The 21,054-nt window shown below is 42.5% G+C and overlaps 1 protein-coding gene across 5 annotated transcripts in view; it reads right to left on the reverse strand.

Moving 5' to 3' along the window:
• Positions 1-21,054, reverse strand: part of C1QTNF7 (C1q and TNF related 7) — a 104,508-nt gene that overhangs the window by 52,570 nt on the left and 30,884 nt on the right. The window contains exon 1 of one of the 5 annotated variants that reach the window (XM_035714742.2): positions 18,675-19,521. The exons of the other annotated variants lie outside the window; for them this stretch is intronic. The gene's annotated coding sequence lies outside the window, so the exon portion shown is untranslated. Of the gene's footprint in view, positions 1-18,674; positions 19,522-21,054 lie in introns of those variants that run through there. 5 annotated transcript variants of the gene reach the window in all.

Consider the following 21,054-nt stretch of genomic DNA (forward strand, 5'->3'; position numbering starts at 1 on the left):
GTGTCCCCCCATGTTTAGAACAGAGCTTGGCACATGGCAGGCCCTCAACAAGTGTGTGTTTACTGTGAACAGCCCTGCTTGGTGCTGGGGCTCTCACATCGTCTAGTTGTTCATAACCACCCTACGGAATAGATGGGTTTGCCTCATTTTAAATGTTGAGGAAACAGGCTCAGAGAGGTGACCTCTGGTGTCCCAGGCCACACAATGAGGACGTTCAGTGGAATGGTGGTTTTCAAACTCAGAATTTCCAGGGGATCCTCTTAAATCTACATGTGCAGGCCCCACACTACACATTCAGAGTTAAGATCTTTAGGTGTAAGGACTGGGAGTTTGCCTCTTTGTCTGCTCCCAGGGGATTCTGAAGAAGGCCAGGGCTTGGAACCCTGTGTGTTTCAGCTTGCCCAGAACGTGGGCTCCTACCCTTCTTCGAAGCTCCAACAGCCCAGGCACCGTGGGTTCTGGCCACAGGAGAGGGTCCCGCAGAACGCTCTGAGGGATGAGTGTCAGATGCTCCTGATTTTCAGTGGGGGAACTGAGCCTTCCCGGCAAGCTCACCATCCATTTCTGGGCTTTTAAGCAATTGTTAGGATTATTTCCTTGTCAGGGAGATGGGGTGGGGGGCATAACAAACTCCCAGGTCTTGGCATGCATCTATTTTCCTGGTTATTCTCACACCCACATTTATCATTTCATTCAAATCCCTCTTGAAAAACCTGTTGGTGCTCTTTTTATATACTAATTATTGTTTACTGTTCGGTGCTGGAGAAAGGAAACAGGCCCCCAGAGAACAAAGTGGGACTCCCAGAAGTTCTTGGCTCTAAAGCCTCTTTCCTGACACCCTGTGCTCTGTCTGCAGATACCTGGGAACTTTCTGTCAGCACTCCACCCTGAGCCCCTGCCACTGGGCGTCCCTGGAGAGGCTACGGGAAGGACGTGGATGTCCTTTAGGGGCTGTGGCAGGGTGGCAGGTGGCTGTTGCAGGGTGCAGTGTGGCCCAGGCCCTGAAGCTGAGGCTGCTTTCCCAGTCAGATGAGAGCACAGAGCTGAATGAGTGGAGGACTTGTGTTGAGGCTTGATTCACAAATGGCTCTGCCACTCTCTCCTTGGGGCTATGATGGTGGCTGTCTCTACTCTGGGGCTGTGATGAGGAGAGAATGAGGGATGTCAGGTGAGCGCTTCTAGATAGACACAGCTGTGGACCTTGAGGTGGATGGATGTGCCATCTCAGTCTCCTGGCAGGAGAATGAAGTTGAGTTTCTTCATGTCTGGAAAAACGGAGAGTTTGGGAATTTCCAGAGAAGAGCACTTAAATTCAGCTTGGTGTCTCCAGCACATTGGTCAAATTTTCACTTCTTTTTGCGCCAGCCAAAACTTTCTCTAACAAAACCAGTTAAATTAATATCACTGAAGGAATATTCTAGAATCTCTGGTTAACTGTTCTTAAAGTAAATCCAGGGTAAGGATCTGGATACTCATGAATACTTTTCTGTCCCTCCTTCTTCCCCTCTCCCCCATGCCTGCCTGCCTGCCTGTATTCACAAAGTCTTTGTTGCTACAGAGAGAGCATGAAATTCAGTCAGTCAGACCTGGGTTCAAATCTTACCTTATCTACTTGATTCTTTCATGTGTCAGTGATTTAATGTAGAAAAATGGGGATAAGAATACCTACCACTGGGTTTTGAGGACCAATAGCAATAGTAAATACTCATAGAATACTTAGTCTATGCTCAGCACTTTACCTCCATTAACACATTTAATCCTTGCAATTATCCTATAAGGTATATACTACTATTATGCCACAAATGATGAAACAGGCAGTGAGAAGTTAAAATAACTTTTCAAAAGTGACACAGCTAGCAGGGAACAAATCTATAACTCTCACTACTATTATTTTCATTAAAAAAAGATTTTATTTATTTATTTATTTATTTATTTATTTATTTATTTATTTGAGAGAAAGTGAGTGGGGGTTGCTGGGGGGAGGCAGAGGGGAAAGGACAAGCAGACTTCATGCTGAGCACCCAGCCTGCAGTGGGGCTCGATCCCAGGACCCTGAGATGGTGACCTGAGCCTGCAGTGGGGCTCGATCCCAGGACCCTAAGATTGTGACCTGAGCTGAAACCAAGAGTCTTACGCTCAAGAGACTAAACTCCTATTATGTTAATTTATTCTTGCACATGGAATTCTGAATACAAACTTACAAAGGCTAACTGTGTTAATTATGTTGACTAACTATGCTAAACCAGAACAGATTTCTTTACCTGTCAGTAACTTTACCCAAGTAGTGGTACTTCTTCCTGCTTCCTTGTTTCTGACTTCTTCAAAGAAATCCAGCCTCACCTTGTTGGTAAAGCTATCGTCCTCTCCTTTCAAATATATGATGTTTATTATTTATAAGGTATATTTGCATATATCTCATTTGACTTTTAATAATGCTTACAGTTGTGAGACACAGTAAGTATTGCTCTTAGCTGCCCTTAGAGATAAGGAAACAGCCTCGTTGTTTAGGGCAGGGAGCCCCATGGGATTCTCAGTTCTCTTCTGACTTGCGCTGGTTTCTGGATCTTGAGTTGGGATGTTCCGGCTGAGGCTTTGACTTTTGTTGTTTAGCAAGCAAGCATCCATTCCCTCTTCTGGAATAGCCTCTTGATTTTCCCTTGGGGACCTTTTTTCTCTCCTCCCTCCAGAACTTCTGGTTCAGGTGAGGTCTACCCATGTGCTAGCCTTTCCAGGGTGTTACGTTGCTCTGATCACAATGATTCATTCAAGGGAGAGTTAGTGACTTAAATGAGTTCAGAGAAACTCAACCATGGGAATTTTCTGCTGGGATTGCTGAGCTACAAGGATGTAGGCCTGTGACTGTTGGTGACCCTATCTACCATTGCAAGGAGAGACCTAACCAACAGTGAAGTCAACTCAAGGAAAAGCAGAATCAAGAAATGTGGAAAGACAGAGTTCATATCCTTAGAGTAACTGGATCCAATAGATGCTGAAGCCAGAAGATCTACCAGAGATTTTAGTTCTATGCATTAAGAAATCTCCTCCCTTTTTTTTTTTTTTTTTTTTTTGCTTTGAAGTCCCTTGAGTTGGGTTTTTTGTCACTTTCGGTTGAAAGAGTGTGAACTGATGGACCCCCCCGCCCCCGCCCCCCCGCCAAAGAGATTGCTTCTTGGCAAGTGGTAAGGGGACACTGTGGCTAATTATTTTTTTCCTTTTTTGCTGGAATATTGGGCACTGATTAGGTGCCCATAAAGATTTGTTAACTCATTAATCATGAATTCAGTGGAAGATGGGATAGTTATTGAGAAGTTTGAACTATTATTTAAAAATCCTTGCATACTGGATGAATACTCCCTTTCTTGTGATATCCAGGGAAATTTGGAATAACTTTTCTTTGGGGTTCTTTCCAACTTGCTTGATTTCCCACTGAGACCAACTGTAGTTCACATGGATTTGCACTGGAGAAAGTCATATTTTATTTTTAGTACTGTTTACTCAAATTCTTTACTAAGAATTTTACCACTTAAGTATGAAGATCTGATTTTCCTGGACTGCAAGGTGGACCATCTTACCCCTCTCCCTTCATGGACTCCTGCTCATTCATTCACAAAAGGAGCCCCCAGCCATGAATATATAGATTTTAGGGAAGATACTAATGTCATGGTCAGTTTTATGTATCCTCTTGGCTAGGGTTCAGTCCCCAGATTTTCATCAAACTTTCATCTGGGTTTTGGCATGAAGGGATTTTGCAGAGGTGGTTAAAATCTATAACAAGTTGACTTTAAGTAAGGGAAGTTTTTTCTAGGTTATCTTTGTGGGTATAATTTAGTCAATTAAAAGGTCTTAAGAGCAGAGCTGAGGCTTCTCTAACAAAGAAGAAATTCCATCTAAGTACTGCAGCATTTCCTCATGTCTAAAGGTCCTAGTATGTTCTTTCTGGAGGGTGCCCTATAGATTTTGGAATTTCTAGACAATCTTCACACAGAGTACAATTGCTTACCATACATCGATTAATATATATTTTCTTCTACTGGTTCTGATTCTCTAGTTTAGCACTGACATAGACAAATGACAAATGCTCCCTGAAATGATAGACAGAATGGACATGCAGGGGTCATGTGAGAGTGGAGGTGAGACCACAGTCTTTAGAATTCCAAAAAGCTCCTGTCACATCATAAGACTAAGAACCATGATCTCCTGGATAAAGGCCCAAGTCTTTAAAATGATGTGCAGTTCTCCATAACCGGTCCCTACTGACCACCTCAGCTTCCTTTCTTGCCTCTCACTTTCTCACTTTTTATAATCCAGGATTATCAAAGTGCCTGGGTCCCATAAGACAGTTCATGAAAATTTCTATGGGGAGCAAGGAAAACACCCCAGAACTTTCTGGGTGCTCCAGACAAAGCTCCTCACTTCCCAACCTTCAAGCCTCCATAAACCTGTCATGGTTCCTGTAGATCCCACCTCAATCCTCCCTCCCACTTACAGACTCACCTCCATTCTCTACCTTGAGACATCAGGGGAGTCTTGTCACATCCTTTATGCCTCTTCATGTCCTTCCAGACTTCTAGGCCTTGTAGGCTCTTATCACTCTGATCCCTTTTCTCTGATCTCCCACACCTTTTTTCCCTGGCGCCTCTTAGAATACAAGGTCACTCATCAACAAAATGCCCTGTATCCTCACCGTCCTTTCTGAATGTCATCGTATCTTCTTGTTCTGACTGCAGTTTGGCTGTGCCCTGAGGACACCTCTGTCCCCATAGCACACTCACGTGGTGGCTGTTTTCAAACCCCCAGTCCTCATTCCACTGAGCCGGGATGTGCAGTAAGACCTTCTTGCCATTTCTAGACTGTTCATCCCCCGCCTCCTTCTGCCCTTCCAGGGTCGAGTCTCACTCCTGTCATCTGTCCATGACACCCACCAGTTCTCCTGTTGACATCATCTACTTATTTACTTCACTACCCTCATATCTTGGAGATTTCAGTTCCTGACCTCTGTTACTCTCTCTAACATCACTGCCATAATTCTGGGTGGTTCAGTATCTCCTTAGAAAACCTGTCACATACCCTGGCCTCACAGCCCCTTGACCATTCTTTCTTTCAATGGTCTTGTCTCCCACTCTACCTCAGCCTCTTACTCACATGACCATACAGAGAACTTATTACCTATAACTATGGTATCTTCATAAACTCAGGTTCTGCTTCCCACCAGCACTTCTTTTCTGGGACTCCATCCAGTATCCCAAATCCAACAACACTTCGATTTTACTTGGACACTACCATTTTCATTCTATACCTTATTCAAGTCTTCACCTCTTTCCTTACCCTGTTTAGATTCTATGATAATGACTTTCTGGAATATACCAGTGACTCACTGGCCTCTCTTTTGCTTTGTTGAATCTTATTTAACTAACTAAACCACCACTTTGGCTAGATGCTCTAGAGAAAAACACACAACCAGGCTGACTGCCCTCTCCAAATATGATTGTTTACCTCAGAAGGGTCCTTGATTAATGCTGCCCATCAATTATACTGTATTTTCTTATTTCATTAGCCATCCCACTCTCCTTTATAACTATGTCATACCTCGTCTTCTATTTTAAATCTCTAACAGCTCTTCTTCTGTGGTCATCCTCAGTGAATGACCTTATTTCCCATTTTATTCAGAAAATAGAAGTAATCAGAAGGCATATAAGCTCCTACACCTACAGTGATACCCCTTTTGTGTGATATGTGGATATGCTCTGCCATTCTCTTGTTAGAATGAACTGTTTGTGCCTCTATCCCAGGCCAACCTAATATCTATATACAGGATCCCATCCCCTCTCCTATCTCCCCCTCTTCCCTTTTCAATGCCATCACTCCAGCAATCCTCCTCTCTGTTCTGCGTACATAACGTGCTCTCTAAAGGTCATTTCTTTCCTTCTATCACTGCGTCTCTCTATAGCAGTATAATAATGTAGAGAGATTAAATATATATACATATTATACGTGTAAATATAGAAATTATATATGTAGTTATATATATGTAAATAGTAATAAAATAATGTATAGGAGCACTACATATAAAGTAAATTTTGTGTGTACTAATATGTATTACTACATATACTATATATAATATTACTACATTACTAAAATGTTACCTTTTCCAAACACTTCTCTCTCTAGTCACTGCCTCATTTTGCTCCTCCTTTTTATAGTACACTCCTTAAATAAAGTCTCTAATGACTCTCTACAGTTTCATTCTTCTTGTACTCTCTCAAACCCACCCCATCCAGCTTCCATCCCACTGCTCCAATGGAAACAGCCTTTCAAGGCCATCAACCAACAGTCTCAGTCAGTGGTCACGGCTTTGTCTTTCTGGTACCTGATCTGTTCCTCGTCCTTCTTTCATCCATCCATGAGAAACCACTGTCTCTTGGTCTTCCTCTTGCCCCTTTGTCTTTTTCATTGCCTCCTTTCCGGGATCTCTATCCTCTTCCTAATCTGTAAATGTTGGAAGCCGAGGCTCAATCTTCAGATCTCTTCTTTTCTGTCTCAACTCTTTCCCTTAGTTATCCCAACCATCACATGGCTTGCAAGGTCTTTTTGCAGCTTACACCTTCCTTGTGAACTCCAGACTTACTGACTAGACATCTACATGTGTATATCTTATAGGCATCATGAACTTAATACAGCTGGCATTGAGCTCCTGATGTCTTCCTCCTAACCTGCTGCCAGGTTCTTCCTCATGTATTTGGTAACAATTTTTTTCCGATGCTCAGACCAAATACCTCGGAGTTGGACTTGACGCTCCTCATTCTCATGAATCATACCTTAGCGCCAAGTCTTTGTGACTCTCCTTAAACACTGTCTCAAGCATCTCACCCTTCTTCTTCACCATCTCTACTGCTGCCACTCTTGTCCCTTTACATGTTAGTTCTTGCCTAAGTTATTGCAACCATTTCTACCTGGTCTTCTTGCTCCTGGCATGGAGAGTGCATTCAGCAGGCAGAGCACTCCTGTACCACTGTCTGATGGTGTCTCTTCTTATGCAGACTACAAAGTAATGGCTTAGAATGAGTCACAAACCTTGGATGGGCTGCCCCTCCCTACCATGTGACCTCATAGTCTACTCCAGCCACATTGTCTCTGTGCTGTTCCTCAAGAGTATTCCTGCTGCAGGATATTTGCATACACTGTTCTTCTTGCCTAGAAAGCTTTCTCTCAGGGATCCCTGGGTGGCGCAGCGGTTTGGCGACTGCCTTTGGCCCAGGGCGCGATCCTGGAGACCCAGGATGGAATCCCACATCGGGCTCCCGGTGCATGGAGCCTGCTTCTCCCTCTGCCTGTGTCTCTGCCTCTCTCTATCATAAATAAATAAAAATAAAAAAAAATAAAAAAAAGAAAGCTTTCTCTCAGATGTATGCCTATATATATATACACACACACACACATACATACATACATACCTATAGCTATAACATCATTACCTATATGTATATGTGTAGGTAATGTGTGTCTGCATGTGTTCACGTATATCTACACCTACATTTGCATCTGTATCTATATTTACATCTGTAACTACACTGTCTGTATTGACCATCATCTTGCTTTATACTCAGATTTCACTTTCCCAATGAAGCCTCTCTGACAACTCTTCCCAAAATTACAAATCCAACCATTCCATATTCCCTTCTTTGCCTTTTTTTTAACCCATTACCAGTATTTTTATATGACATACTATGCTTTTTATTTATTTTGGTATCATCTGTTTTCCCTCATGAAATGAAAGCTCTGTGAGGGCAGGTATTTTTGTTTGTGCTTTTGGTTGCTGAGTCCTGAGGGTATAGAATAGCATCTGGCTCATAGTAAGGACATGTTTTTGTTGATGAAGTAAATAAATAAAAGCTACCAATGATGATAAACAGTATTTAGTTGGGATCTATGATTTCTCACATCTAAGTCTTCAATTAGCTTGTTTTTATATTAGCCTGCCTCTCGCCTCCCATCCCCAGTCCCCAAAGAGTCCCATGCACAAGAGACGAGGCCAGGAAAAAGAACATCTTGTTACAGCTAGAGCTTTGGTCACAAATGCCAAAGTAGGACCCCATAACCCTGATGAGCTGGGCTGGGATGCAAACATCCTTCCCACATTCTGGGGGATATCACTCTGATTACCAGGAAAGGCAGGTCCAGGGAAAACAAATGCAACAGACAACTTTTCCATTGGCTTTCAGGTCTAGTTTTGAACAAAGCAGTCTGGTATTTCAGCTTTCTGGCTGGTGAAATAAAATGCCACAAATAGAAATGTCCTTAATCAAATTAATTACATTTTATTACTGTGCTGTGATGGGGTTAGTCTGCCCTCAAGCAGAGCAATGGAATGTAAAATATAAGCTGTGAGGTAGTAGATTGTTGTCAGAATTTTTATGCATGTCCATTTTATTTTGGTCTGTGAATTCTTTATCAACCGAGCCTGCTATTGTTGTTGAAATAATAATAAGTTTGACAAGTCTGCTGAGAGCTTGAACAGGGATGATGTCATTCACCCAACAATCCATTTCCCAAACAGAGTCTTAGACAGGTCTTAGAATTTAAGTCAGAGCATGTCAGTCACTCTCATGCTTAAAACCCTACAATAGCTTCCTGCATCCCTTGGGATAAAGCTCAAGTCCTTTGCAAGGCCTTAGGCGAGCTTGATCTCCACTCCCTTCTGACCTCACATCCAGCATGCACTTTATTCCAGCCACCTGGCATCCTCCTACTTCTGGAATGAACCAAGGGACATCAATCATGCTTTCTCTCCAGCTTGTTACTCTTCAGCCCAAAATGCTCTTTGCCCAGATGCTGGTATGACTCATTCCTTTTTACCTTACTGGTCTCTGCTCAAGTGTTGGCTTTCTGTGGCCCCTGCCTTCCCTGACCCACCTTTCTAAAATAGCACACCTGCCTCCCTCTTACTCACTTCCCTCTTCATTGTCTTCCTTACCTCCTGACAGGCACATCTTTTGTTGTCTTTGTCTCTCTAATCCTCAAGTGGACTGTAGGATATAGAGGAGGAAGTTGGTCTGTTTTGATATCAGCTTTGTCCCGAGTGCCTAGAATAGTGCCAGGCACTTTGTGACTATTTAATACTGGCTCCCTATGACTATACTGATCTTATGGGTGATCAGAATTCTTAAAAGACAAGCCAAAGAGACCAATACTTACTTACAAGAGAGAGAGATTGAAAAAAAATTGTTCAAGAAATCTCAAACTCCTAACCCTTGTTCGTAAGAGAGAAATTTCCTCTTGGGAACCTTCGAACCTGGCTGAATCTGGACCTGGTCTATCCACACCCATGATCCTTCCCATCATGTTGTGGGCAAAGGGTAGTAGGGCAAGCAGAAGGAGAACCTCTGATCCCCTCAGAGGCCACTACCTGCTGTGGTCTGTCAGCCATCTGCCCTCAAGTTTGAGCATGAAACCTTCCCAAACTGACCCTATGATTTCAAATAATCAAAGGAAGACAGTCTAAATCTGAAACATTTGGAAGCTAAGAACCTGATTTGGCCCAAGAAAGCTGATGCTTATTAAAATCTTCAAAGGGCAAACATGGAAACGATCCATGTTTTAGATTATCTCCCTCTCATTTGTCATGTCTGGAATCATTTTTACAGCACTGAAATCAAAAGCTCTAAGAGTTCAGCTTTCTTCCTCCACACACCTCTTTGCTGGCAAGATTCCAGAACATTCTCCAGGCTTGTGGGTCACAGAAAGAGAATATGTGTGGTCAGAGTCTGCACTTCTCTGACAGTCTGCACTTGAGCCAAGTTATTTTCAAAACTGAGATGAGTGTAGAGAGGTCGTTATAGTTTAGAGTTTAAAATAAAAGTTTCGGGAAGGCTCATGTATTTCACTTAAAATGCAAAATATATGGCTGGTGTCATGGTGGCTATTTTTATGTGATGTCTTTTAGAGATAAACATTTGCTATAGATTTCAATCTGTCAAAGGAAAAAGAAGTAAATATAATTTTTTTCCTAGTGCTTTCTCCATGATGAGAACTGGGCTGGGTACTTGCAGTACACATTTAAGCAGCTCACTGTCCTTATCTCAAGCAATAATCCCATTTCCAACCTCCTAGAGAAAAACAGAGCATGATCAAGATCCCTTCAATTTTTCTATCATCCCTAATTTATCCACATTCCTATCCATTCTCACTCGCTTCCCACCAGTCTCAGTTGACACTGATGTGAGGCAGCACCCATGCTTGTTCAAAACCAAGCCCACCCCTGGGGGTTGTTTCAACCTACTGCTTGTTTCTCTTAGATTACCTGGTTCTGATACCTTCTCTTATTCTCTACTATCTTCAACTTCTACTCCTGGCTGATTACTTTCAGTCTGTTTCTAGTTGAAGTCTTTTCCACTCTGAGATAACCTTCACTTGGCTTCCTTGACCCACCTCTAACTACCATACCTCTCTGTTCTTCCAAGGAGACTGGACCAGTGAGGTCAAAGGCAACTTGCAGGACCAATAAAGGGTGAAGGAAGCAAACCAACTTTTTCTAAGGGTACCTCAGAAACTGCTACCTGAAGGCATCTGTGCTTAGGAGTAGATGGGAATAACTATTTCCAAACTCTACTAATTTGAAGGGACAACACTTTAAATAGATTGCCCAGATTTCATTGGTTTCTAGAGTGTTCTGGCTAAGGACAACTAGAAGCTAGATATTGACCATCAGGGAGAGGTGAGGAGGTGTGGAGATGTGTATGCACACATATCTGAATGGTTTCAATTTCCTGCCCAGTGACTGGTTTTAAGCCTTTACGGAGAGGGTTGTTAATATCAGATGTTGAAAGAAATGTTTCCAGGAAAACTTTTCAGGAAGATATTACCAGTAAAGATTTTAATCTCTGGGTACAAGCACAACTACTTTGGAGCCAGGTGACTCACCACGGGAAAGTGGATTTCTCTTCATTTCTGCCCAGAACTTAGCAACACTCTGGCTGCATGAAGACAATCAGCTTTGAGAAAACAAGAGATTGCATCCATTATTTGAATGTTACCATTCTCAAGTTGGACCTTAATGGTTTATGATTTGCATAGAGGACTATGATTTGGACCGTGATTTACATGGTGACTGTTGTGTAGGAATTCATGAGCACATGTGAGTACAGCATAGAAACACTTGGGGGAAGGATCTCAACGACAGAAGAGAGTGCAACATTGGTTTGTTGACTTTGGGGTGTCTGCATCAGTATGCCTACACTGGTGAGGCCAGAGGACTGAAATGTAATCTCAAGGAGGGCAGGGATTTTTGTCTCTTTGGATGATTTCTGATCCAACAAATAAGTATACATTCAATGAACATAAAATGAATTTGGCTTCATTCTGGCCAGGAAAAGAGGTGGTGAGCTGGATATTTAGTTTGAACAGTGAGAAATCAAGTAGAATCCAGGAAGAATTGGCTACATTCAGGCTGAGGTATGGAAGAGCAATGGCCTCTTGTCAAGAAAAGTGAAAATGAGGTGAAAAATCACAGGGGAATCTGAGAAGGTCATACAATTCATTATGCATTAGGTATAGTACAAACTGACTACAATAGACAGGAAATGCTAAAATAAGCTTGGGTATATCATGTGTTATTTTGACTGGCACATCTAGCACATTATCTCAATGGTCTTTATATCAACCAAGTGATATGGAAGGGGCTGGGATGTTCATTAATTTTTCCAGGTTAAGATGGGGACAATAAAGTTAAATGGCTTGCTAAAGGTGACTTTACAAGGTTCACTCATATGTGAACAAGAGCCAATGACTTTGAGTTGCATTCTATCATTTTTTTCTACCTGACCATAGTGCAGAAATGAGATTTTGGCTGATGGATGGGTTTTGACTTGGCAAAGCAGTGGACTCTTTTTTGGTTTGTTTCATTTTCTCTTTTTAATTTTGCAGGGGTGAATATGAGGTGATAAGCCTTAAATATCCACCTTTGACTGGAAAGGTTGGAGTGACATGGGAAGATAATTAAAATGGAAAGAAGTGCATTTTAAGACCTGGCTTCGGGGATTAAGATGAGGATAATGTATTGAAACAGCTGAGAGTTTCTGTGCAGGCTTTACTTCACATCTCAACAACACAGAACAAATTGCACAAATTCTAGGAATTATGTCCCTTGGTAACAAACACTGGTCACTTTTTAAAATGTCACCAAATGGCTCTGTTGACTGTTTTGTAACAAGTCACAAGCAGATGGCACTTTGAAGTGTATGATGCAGTTTGGAAAACAAAATCACTTGGACATTTTTGTCTGGTTTGCTAAGATAATGTGATGAAGCCCAAAATGAAAGAATCTTGGCGTGCATTGATAGAGCAAGGCTACACACCATTCAGTGGATTTGTTCTAATCTCTTGAAATCAAAGAACTGATTTTTTCAACTGTTAGCTCATGAAGTTTATGCAATTGCTGAAGAAAAGGTGCAAAGCAAGAGAGAACTATCATTTTTTGAATGCCTAATGTCAGACTCGTTATATGATATATAGTTTACATATCTTATTTAACTCTCAGGTAAAATAATGGGTTGCTATTATTACCCCTACTTTTCAAAAAAATTATTTATTTATTTTGAGAGAGAGGGAGTGAGAGAGCGAGCGAGCAAGCCGGGGAAGGGGTAGAGGGAAAGAATCTCAAGCAGACTCCCTGCTGGGCCAGGAGTCCTATGCAGGGCTTCACCTCATAACTCTGAGTCATGACCTGAGCAGAAATCAAGACTGAGACACTCAACAGACTGAGCCCAATTATCCCTGTTTTAAATATAAATTAATGAAGGCCTATAGACATCCCACACCTAATTAGGGTATGAACTAGAATTCAGACCTTGATCTGACACTCAGAACCATTTCTTCTCCCTGCTTTCTGGTACTTTGGGTAGAATCCTGCCCCTACCTGCCCTTTACCACTTTAAAAATAATTTCATCCTCAAATTTAAGTACCAAAATAGACACAACTAGCAAATGTTTATGTAAGATTTATTTATGTATCAAGTTCCAAATTCATTGCTTCCAGAAATAGGAAACTGTGGAATATTTTGACAAGTACTGTAGGTTTGACTCTCTCAAAACCTACCCACCCCATCCACCTTCCCTATGCTTTTTTCTGTATTAAAGGTGGAATACACAAACTTCCAGATCTCCTTGTACTGAGGGGTACCCATATACATGGGAAGTTCTGGAAAAGGGCTTCCTTTTCCAAATAAAAAAGCAAAGTTTGGCAAGAAGGTTTTTGCCTTCCTGCCTGGAATACGAACTTAACACCTGTAGGGGCAGCAGATGTCTTACGACCATGGGCACGAATGCCACATGCTAACCAACACAAGTGAAGCAAAAAGATGGAAGGAGCCTGGTTTTCTGGTGACATCTTGAAATAGCTACATCATCCTTGGATCATCTATCTCTCGGCTTCTTGTGTGGGGAAAAATAAACCCCTTATATGTGAAAGGAACTAGATTTTCTGATGCTTACAGATAAATGCAATCCTAACTGATACACATGGTAGCCAGAATTTTAGAAGACATTCCTATTTTCTAACTATGTTCCATTTTTATGCCTGTTTGATCCTGATTTGTAGTTTAGAAACATTAGAAATATAGCCATTAAATTAGGTAATAGATTCACTGGAATGGTATTCCTTTGGTTGGGCACAAACCAGAACAGAGTTGGGTTCCCTCCCTGATTGTTGGGAAGAGAGCAGCAGAACCTGTGATCTGAATGACTGTGGTACTTCCAGAAAGTCTGGATATCCCTCACTCCAGCCAAAGCACTCAGCATGGAGTCAGGGAGGAAGAGTAGGATGACTAGACTTGACATGTCACCACCATTTTGCCCTGTATGGATATAGAGTTGGCTTTTGGTTGGAGAAACTAGAAAGGACCTTGAGAAATCATTTTGTCTTTCTCTTCACCTTGGGGAAGGACCACACTGAAGTTATACCAGACATATACGATAACCAATCTGGGTTTAATAGACCTCCAAAGAAGACAGTTCCTCAGCCTCTTGCCTCAGGAGGCCATTTCAACATTAAAAAACTTACAGAACATTCTTCTCTTACTTAAATAGAATGTGTATTGCATGTGTGTGTGGGGGGGTGGGTGGGGTTGGAGAAACCCTTATTTTTCTCCAGCATGTGCTAGAGTGGGTTGTGCAGCAGGGCAGTCCTGGATTCAGGTTGTCCTGCCACTTCCTAGCTGGTGCTGAACTTCCTTGTTACTTAACTGCACCAAGCTTCAGTTCCTCATCTGTATAACAAGCAAATAACAGCCACACAAGGGTCATGATGAGGACCTCATATATGTAAAATGCTAAGAATAGTAACTGTCATAAAAGTGCATGCACAACAGTAGCTCCCTTCCCCTTCTCTCCCCTCAGGATGGCAGCTCACCACCATCCTCTGAGTGAGATTGCTTTGAACCCAAAGGAGCATCACTGAATCAACCCACAACCTCCTCTGTCATCAGCTAATTAACTTCACTGTCCTAATCTCATCCTCTTTGCTCTTATTTTTCCATTCTTGCATTTTAGCTTTGGGCTTTGTTTTCAAAACAATTTCTAGAAATGTGTTTGCATTTTGGAGAAACAACGTTTTTATACATTAAACAGAAAAATATCAGAGCTGTATTTGGAAATTGAAAACATTGACCTGTGTATTTTGTGTTGCCGTGTACACAACATTTTCATTCTAAGTCGTGGGTCCATGAGGCCATTTATATTATGGTGATAAAGGCATAATGGAGTAATGAGACAATCATCTGTATTGTTACATCCAATAATATTCTGGCTACAAATAGTTGGCTGATTGAAAGACAAAGACTCCTCTGGTACAAGTTATCTGCACTGTGACCTTCGCTATGGAGAGATGTTGTCTCAGACCCAAGTGAGGTTTGCTGTACCATTTTAAGAAAGGAAACATTTCAGACCATGGATTGTTTTTCAAAGCTGTACACATGACTCTTGGCTATTAGAGTGTTGGATCAGCCGACTTCTGGCAGCTTTGCGTGTTGGCTGCACTAACATATGTACAGTTTCAGACTCAAAGCCACACATGAAGTCATTGTGAAGCTGCACAATTCATCGCTAAAAATCTGCCATGCGGTGGTTCTTCTCCTCTCCAACAATGTAATCCCTAGGAATTGTGATGATTTGAACTTTTTAAGAATTATTAATTAATCTTCATGCATTTAGGGCCTACTGATTTATCTTTGATGAGAAAGAACATTTTGAAAAACATCCAGGAGATGGGATGAAAGAATTAACTGTAGTATACTTTGGTTCAGAGATTTTTCTCTCCTTTACATACAATTACTCCTAGCATATGATGCTGAGATGAGGAAAGAAAATGACAGAACAGATTTTCAGGTCTAAAAGGAGTCCTGTGGATTTGTCATGGGTCACTGTATCTCATCACCATACTTTATTTTCTCTATTTCTTCTAGAGGTATGAAGAGAGAGACTTGGGCTTTTGTTCATAGCTATATCTAGAATAATGCATGGCATGTAATAGGTGCTCAATAAATATTTGTGGATTGAACGGACCAGAGCTAAAGAGAAAAAGAATCCCTGTTGGTTGGGCACCCATTATGCTGGGCACCATGCTGGGTTGTTTATATCTGTTACATACACTTGAGAGGTAAGTGATGCACTTGGAGTCTTGTGGTCAGAAAGTGATCAAGCCAGAATTCAAAACCATGGCTATTTCCCTTCAAATGCTGATATTTGCCACCACCGGAAATTATTTCCAGCGTTCAGTGGTTCCTGTTCCCCCACACCCTCTGTAACCTCTTTCCGAGGCAGCTGAAGTTCCCAGCACATGTTTTGAGAACACGTTTGGCTTGCCTCTATCTGTGCAGCAGTAGTCTGCAGAGAAATCAATCTCATTATATTTTATTCAGCACCATAAATGCTCCAAGTTGCTGGTTTCTCTGTGCAAAGTTTATTGAGTAAATTTCTCATATTACACAAATAGCTCGCTTTATTCTAATATGGTGATGAATTCTACTGAGCTGTACTGATTTAGAATAAAAAGTCGACAAAGAGAAGGAAATCTGCTCGTGCAATCAAAGGGGTTGACAACACAAAGCTCAGATGGTCACAGGACTTGGAAGGTGATGCGTGTCGAAAGATGAAGAAAGCACTGAGATATAAACAATGCAGTAAATAACTCTGAAATGAGGTTGATTCTGACCACAGGGTAATCCAAAAATTTGAATGAGGAAAATGCCCTGTCTCTTATACTTGGCAGAACTTTTTACCTTCTTCAGGTGGATATGGCAATCTTCATGCTTTTCCAGATTACAGAACAGGCTGAGGAGAGTGATTGTCAAACTTTGATGCACATCTGATCCTCTAAGAATTACTAACAAAGGGGCCCCGAGCTTGCTTTAATTAATGAGACATCCGGCCAGGCACAGGCAAGGGCCTAACTGATGCTTAGTATGGTCATCTTGCCTGCAAGGGGCAGTATGGGCCTGACCCCCATCAAGAGCATGGGGTCCTGAAAAGACCACAGGCCTGGGAATTCCAAAGTCTGCACTTAGTTCCCAGTGCTGCTGATTTCTAAGTGTGTGAGCTTTAGGTCTTGAGCTTGTTTCCCTGTCTGAAATCTTCTTGGGCAATGGTCAGTCACTTTTACCCAGAAGACACTGTGAGAGCTGGAAAAGTATGCACACAAAAGAACACTGGCGCAAGGGAAGCTGGTAGTAGTTAAAAACATGGCCTTTCTCCACCATGATGCAGCCAGATCTCTTACTCCCAAATCCCAGCCCTGCCAGTCATCACCTGTGTGGCTGTGGGCGAGTTCCTTAGCTATCCCTAACCTCAGTTTCTCCTACAAGAGTGACAAAAACAATACTTTGCTTATATTAACTAACTCTCAACCTTCACACCAGTCCCATGGTTTTTACCCATATTTCATAGTAAGGAAACCGGGGCACAGAGGCATTAAGTGACCATGCATGGGCCACTCTGGGATGTGCCCCAGGTGCTGTGGTTGCAGAGTCAATACTCCTAACCAGTGAGTTGCCCGCTCCTAAGACCACCCGAGGTAGGGTGAGCAGAAGGACAACTGCATGGTGAATGCTCAGTAAATGTTTCCCCGTATTTGGATAATTTCCTTTCACATTCCAAATATGTATCTCTCCATTTTATGTTCTATTGCACCCCACATGTCCTATAGCCAGTGCCCAGACTTATTTAATTATTGTCACAAAAATGAAAGCTGGCTTGGGCTGCACAGACTACAAACATGTTAATTCTAGAAGGGGAACATCATCTCACCTTTTGTTTTCATTGCTTTCAGATTAGGTATATAACACATAGTAAAGGCGAGAAATTAGAGATCTCCTCAGACTTAAAGTTGCTCTAGGGTAGGGGTGAGGGCAGCGTCCGCATAGGAAACAGGCTGTTATAAATTCTTAGTAGCTAAAAATCCCTTTTCCCTGACCCTCTGATGTTCTTTATGCATGTGCTGGCGCCAAGGCACAGAGGAGTTAAGTAACTAACATACTGCGAACAAGACCAGTCTCACCATCACAGGGCATCAAACCATGAATCAAGATTGTTCAAAGGCAAGAAAGGAAGCCTGATATCAACCGGAGTTAAGGACAGTTGTTCTTGTGCTCAGGGGAGCTTTCCAGGGAGTAGAAGAACCAAGATGAGAGTGAGCCTTTATTATTCAAACTGGAATCAAGCCATAGTGCAGGTTACATAGTCTGACGGTGGGGCAGAGTCTGAGATCTTGGGACATGAGTTCCCTGCAACCATAGGGTTCTTGATAAGGGACCCTTGGAAAAGGACACTTAAGTTCCTGGTGAAGCTGTTGGGTCTCAGGGAACAAAGGTTGATTAAAACAGAGCTATTTCCTTCACATTAGCTCTATTCCTGTAATTACTTCCCAATCCTTAACCACAATCTGATTTAAGATATCTTTAAAAGAAATACAGTCCAGTACTATGCATTATGTATGAAACGAAGCAATCCCATCACATAATCACTATTAATACAAGTTTTACCAACCACAGTTTTACCAACACGGCTTAGATGCTTACGATCATGTGTTGCAATGAATGCATTATCCTCCCCACAGCAATGTAAAATGTCGAGCCCACTTGTTTAATAAAACAAAAAGTATAGAAATCAGCACCCCAACCCAAACTGAACTGAACACAAGATTTATACTTGTGCAAGGAAATCTCACCGGACAGTGTTAGCTTTAATGTTTCCCTTTTTCCTCGATTAAAATCCTGCGGTATATCCAAACGAAGGGAACACCTTAAATTTGAATTATGTAGGCCAGACCCGATGACTCTTCTGCTTTTCAGGGTGAAGCCTACACAAGTGTTCATGTCAGCCTCATGCTCCTCTTGACTATGGATCTATAACCATTAAGGAGCAGAACTGCCAAGTCAAGGGCTCTTTTAAAAACTAACCCTTCCAAAGCAAAGCCGATTCTGACGACTTTCACTTTCTCTCTCTTCAGCAGAAGCATCCCCCAGAGGAGATGGTTCACTGAGTAAGCCCCAGGCAGTAAACACCCCCAAACCTCATAGATGAACAGAGAGAGGACAGCTCAACACCGACGTGAGCCAAAAGACTCATCTGTGGGAGAAAAAAAGCCTGAAGAAGCTCACTTCGATCGGGAGAGAGGGCTGTTTACTTACATTGCTCGCAAGACCTTCCAACAGCTGGAGTCTTTGAATTCTACTGTGCACAGATGTGGAGCTTTCACTCGAAATCCCCTTCCCTTTGGCAGCAGGGAGCATTCATAACTCTGTGGGGCTTCAGATTGATAAGTAATTTCCTGATTGGTTTCAAAAGCGTTCTCCCAGGCTTCGAGCAGTAGCAGGGAGAGAGGGAACACGCAAGGCCCATGACGTGCAATGACGCTGTGGCCTGCACAGACCTCTTGTTTGATCGGGCTTGAAAGAAGGATCTGTCGGCCTCACCAGCAAAAACAAATATCTTCCTCTATCTGTTGGCTCACTCCCTGAATCATATTTGGGAAATAGCACAAAGAGTCCGGACAATATTTGTTCCAATATTTGTGATTGCTTTCTTACCAGCCACTTTAGAGAACGTTCTTAGAGACCATGCAGTCCGGCCCCTTTGGTTTACAGTGGAAGGAAAGGAAGCCTGCAGTTTACAAGGCTCGGTCAGGGGCACATGGAAAGTGAGTGAAAGAAGTGGCACCCAAGAGCCTCCTGGCCAGCATGTCAGAGCTCTGTCCCCTATAGGGAGGTGGAGGTGGACACAAAGGTTTGACATCTGGCTCTTGATCTTTAGAACGCATGTCATGGGCAAGGTCCTTCATATTTCTGAGCCTGTTTCTCATAGGTGCAAAGTGGGAATCAGAATAGCAGTCATCCTTGCATGGCATCACAGTATGGGGATGGCTATGGGAGAGACTTGTCAAGGGGGAAAGCCACTATACCACATACGGGATTTTGTAAGGAGGACTTGATCTACATGCTCCTCTTCTCTCTTCTTCTATTCTCACAGTCCATTCAGTGTTATTTCATGTTCTGGAAGAAGCCATACTGTGAAGTTTTGGGGGAGGAGAATGTTGGTCAGGGAATGAGATAGGATAGGAAGAAAGCCTTTGGCTTAGGAAAACCAGGTCAAGATCAGATGCAAAGGTAGAGCATGTCTTGACATTTGCCACAGAAAGGACACTGGGTCTGAAATCAGAAAATCGAGGCTTGGCTACTGCCTCTAACACTTGCCAGCCAAGGAACGCCATTGAAGCAGTCCAAACCACAGTTTCCTCTCTGGGGGCATAAGCCCTGTCCTGCTGGGCTTGCCTAATTTTGCTGAGGTGAGATCAAATGGAATCTTGATGGCTATAGTGCTTATCAACCTTTGCAGTCTTTGAAATTGTGAGGTAATATTTTCCAGCGTTCAGCATAGCATTTCATGCAAAAAGCAGTGTTGATGGAATGGTGCCACCACCTCTTTCCATTTCATCTGTGGTATTGGCTCACACCCCTTGGTGCCAGGGATCCCGGGTTTTTGGACTTTTTTCCCTTCTCCTGTTAAGGAGTATATTTTGCCTTTCTTCCTTTGTCATGCTGTCTCTTGGTGCTGGCCACTACTGGTCTTTCTTCCATCTTTCATGCAACAGTAAGAATGAAAACAAGGAGAAAACACTTTACTCAACCACATAGAAAATTCTCCATAGAGTTTTGACACATGCGAGGCTGTGTGCATCTCGTGAGTAGTCACAGCCAGACAGCGATGGATCGAGATCAGCCTCACTTATGAAAATGCTCAAGCCCCTGAGCCTAATCAGTTATTCCATTACCTTCCTTTGCCTTTTTATAAATTCATTCTTGGATGTCATTGCAGTTAAGATTTGCACTACATCATCTGTAAGAGGAATTTTCTGACTGGGCTTTACTGTAGCTGGCTTGGGCCACCATAACAAACTATTATGGACTGGAGGTTTAAGCAACAGAAATTAATTTTCTCAGTTCTGAAGGCTAGAAGTCTGAGACTGGGGTGTCACCATGGTTGGGTTCTGGTGAGAGCCTTTTCCCTGGCTTGTGGGTAGCTACTTCTCACAGTGTCCCCACACGATGGACAGTGGGAAAGATCTCCCTCTCTCTCTCCCCCTCTTCTACTTCTTCTATTTTTTAAAAAGATTTATTTATTTATTTGAAAGAGAAAGTGAGTGAGCAGGGGGAGGGACAGAGGGAGAGAAGGTTCAAGCAGACTCCCTGCTGAGCATAGAGCCTGATGCAGGGCTCCATCCCATGACCCATCAGATTATGACCTGAGCCAAAACCAAGAGTCAGTTGCTTCACTTACTGAGCCACCGAAGCTTCCCTCTCCCTCTTATTATAAGTTCATTTGGAGCAGAGTCCCATCCTTATAACCTCACTAAACTTTAATTACCCCCCAAAGACTACCTGTAGTCACATTGCCCTGTAAGTCAAGACTTCAGCTTATGACCTTTGAGGGGATACAACTCAGTTCAGAGCAAACCTGGAGAAAGTGAGCACATTAAGCTAATCTTGCTGAGCACTCATTGGGTCAAAGGCC

The sequence above is a fragment of the Canis lupus genome, chromosome 3 (genome assembly GCF_003254725.2).
Source record: "Canis lupus dingo isolate Sandy chromosome 3, ASM325472v2, whole genome shotgun sequence".
NCBI classification, from domain to species: Eukaryota; Metazoa; Chordata; class Mammalia; order Carnivora; family Canidae; genus Canis; species Canis lupus.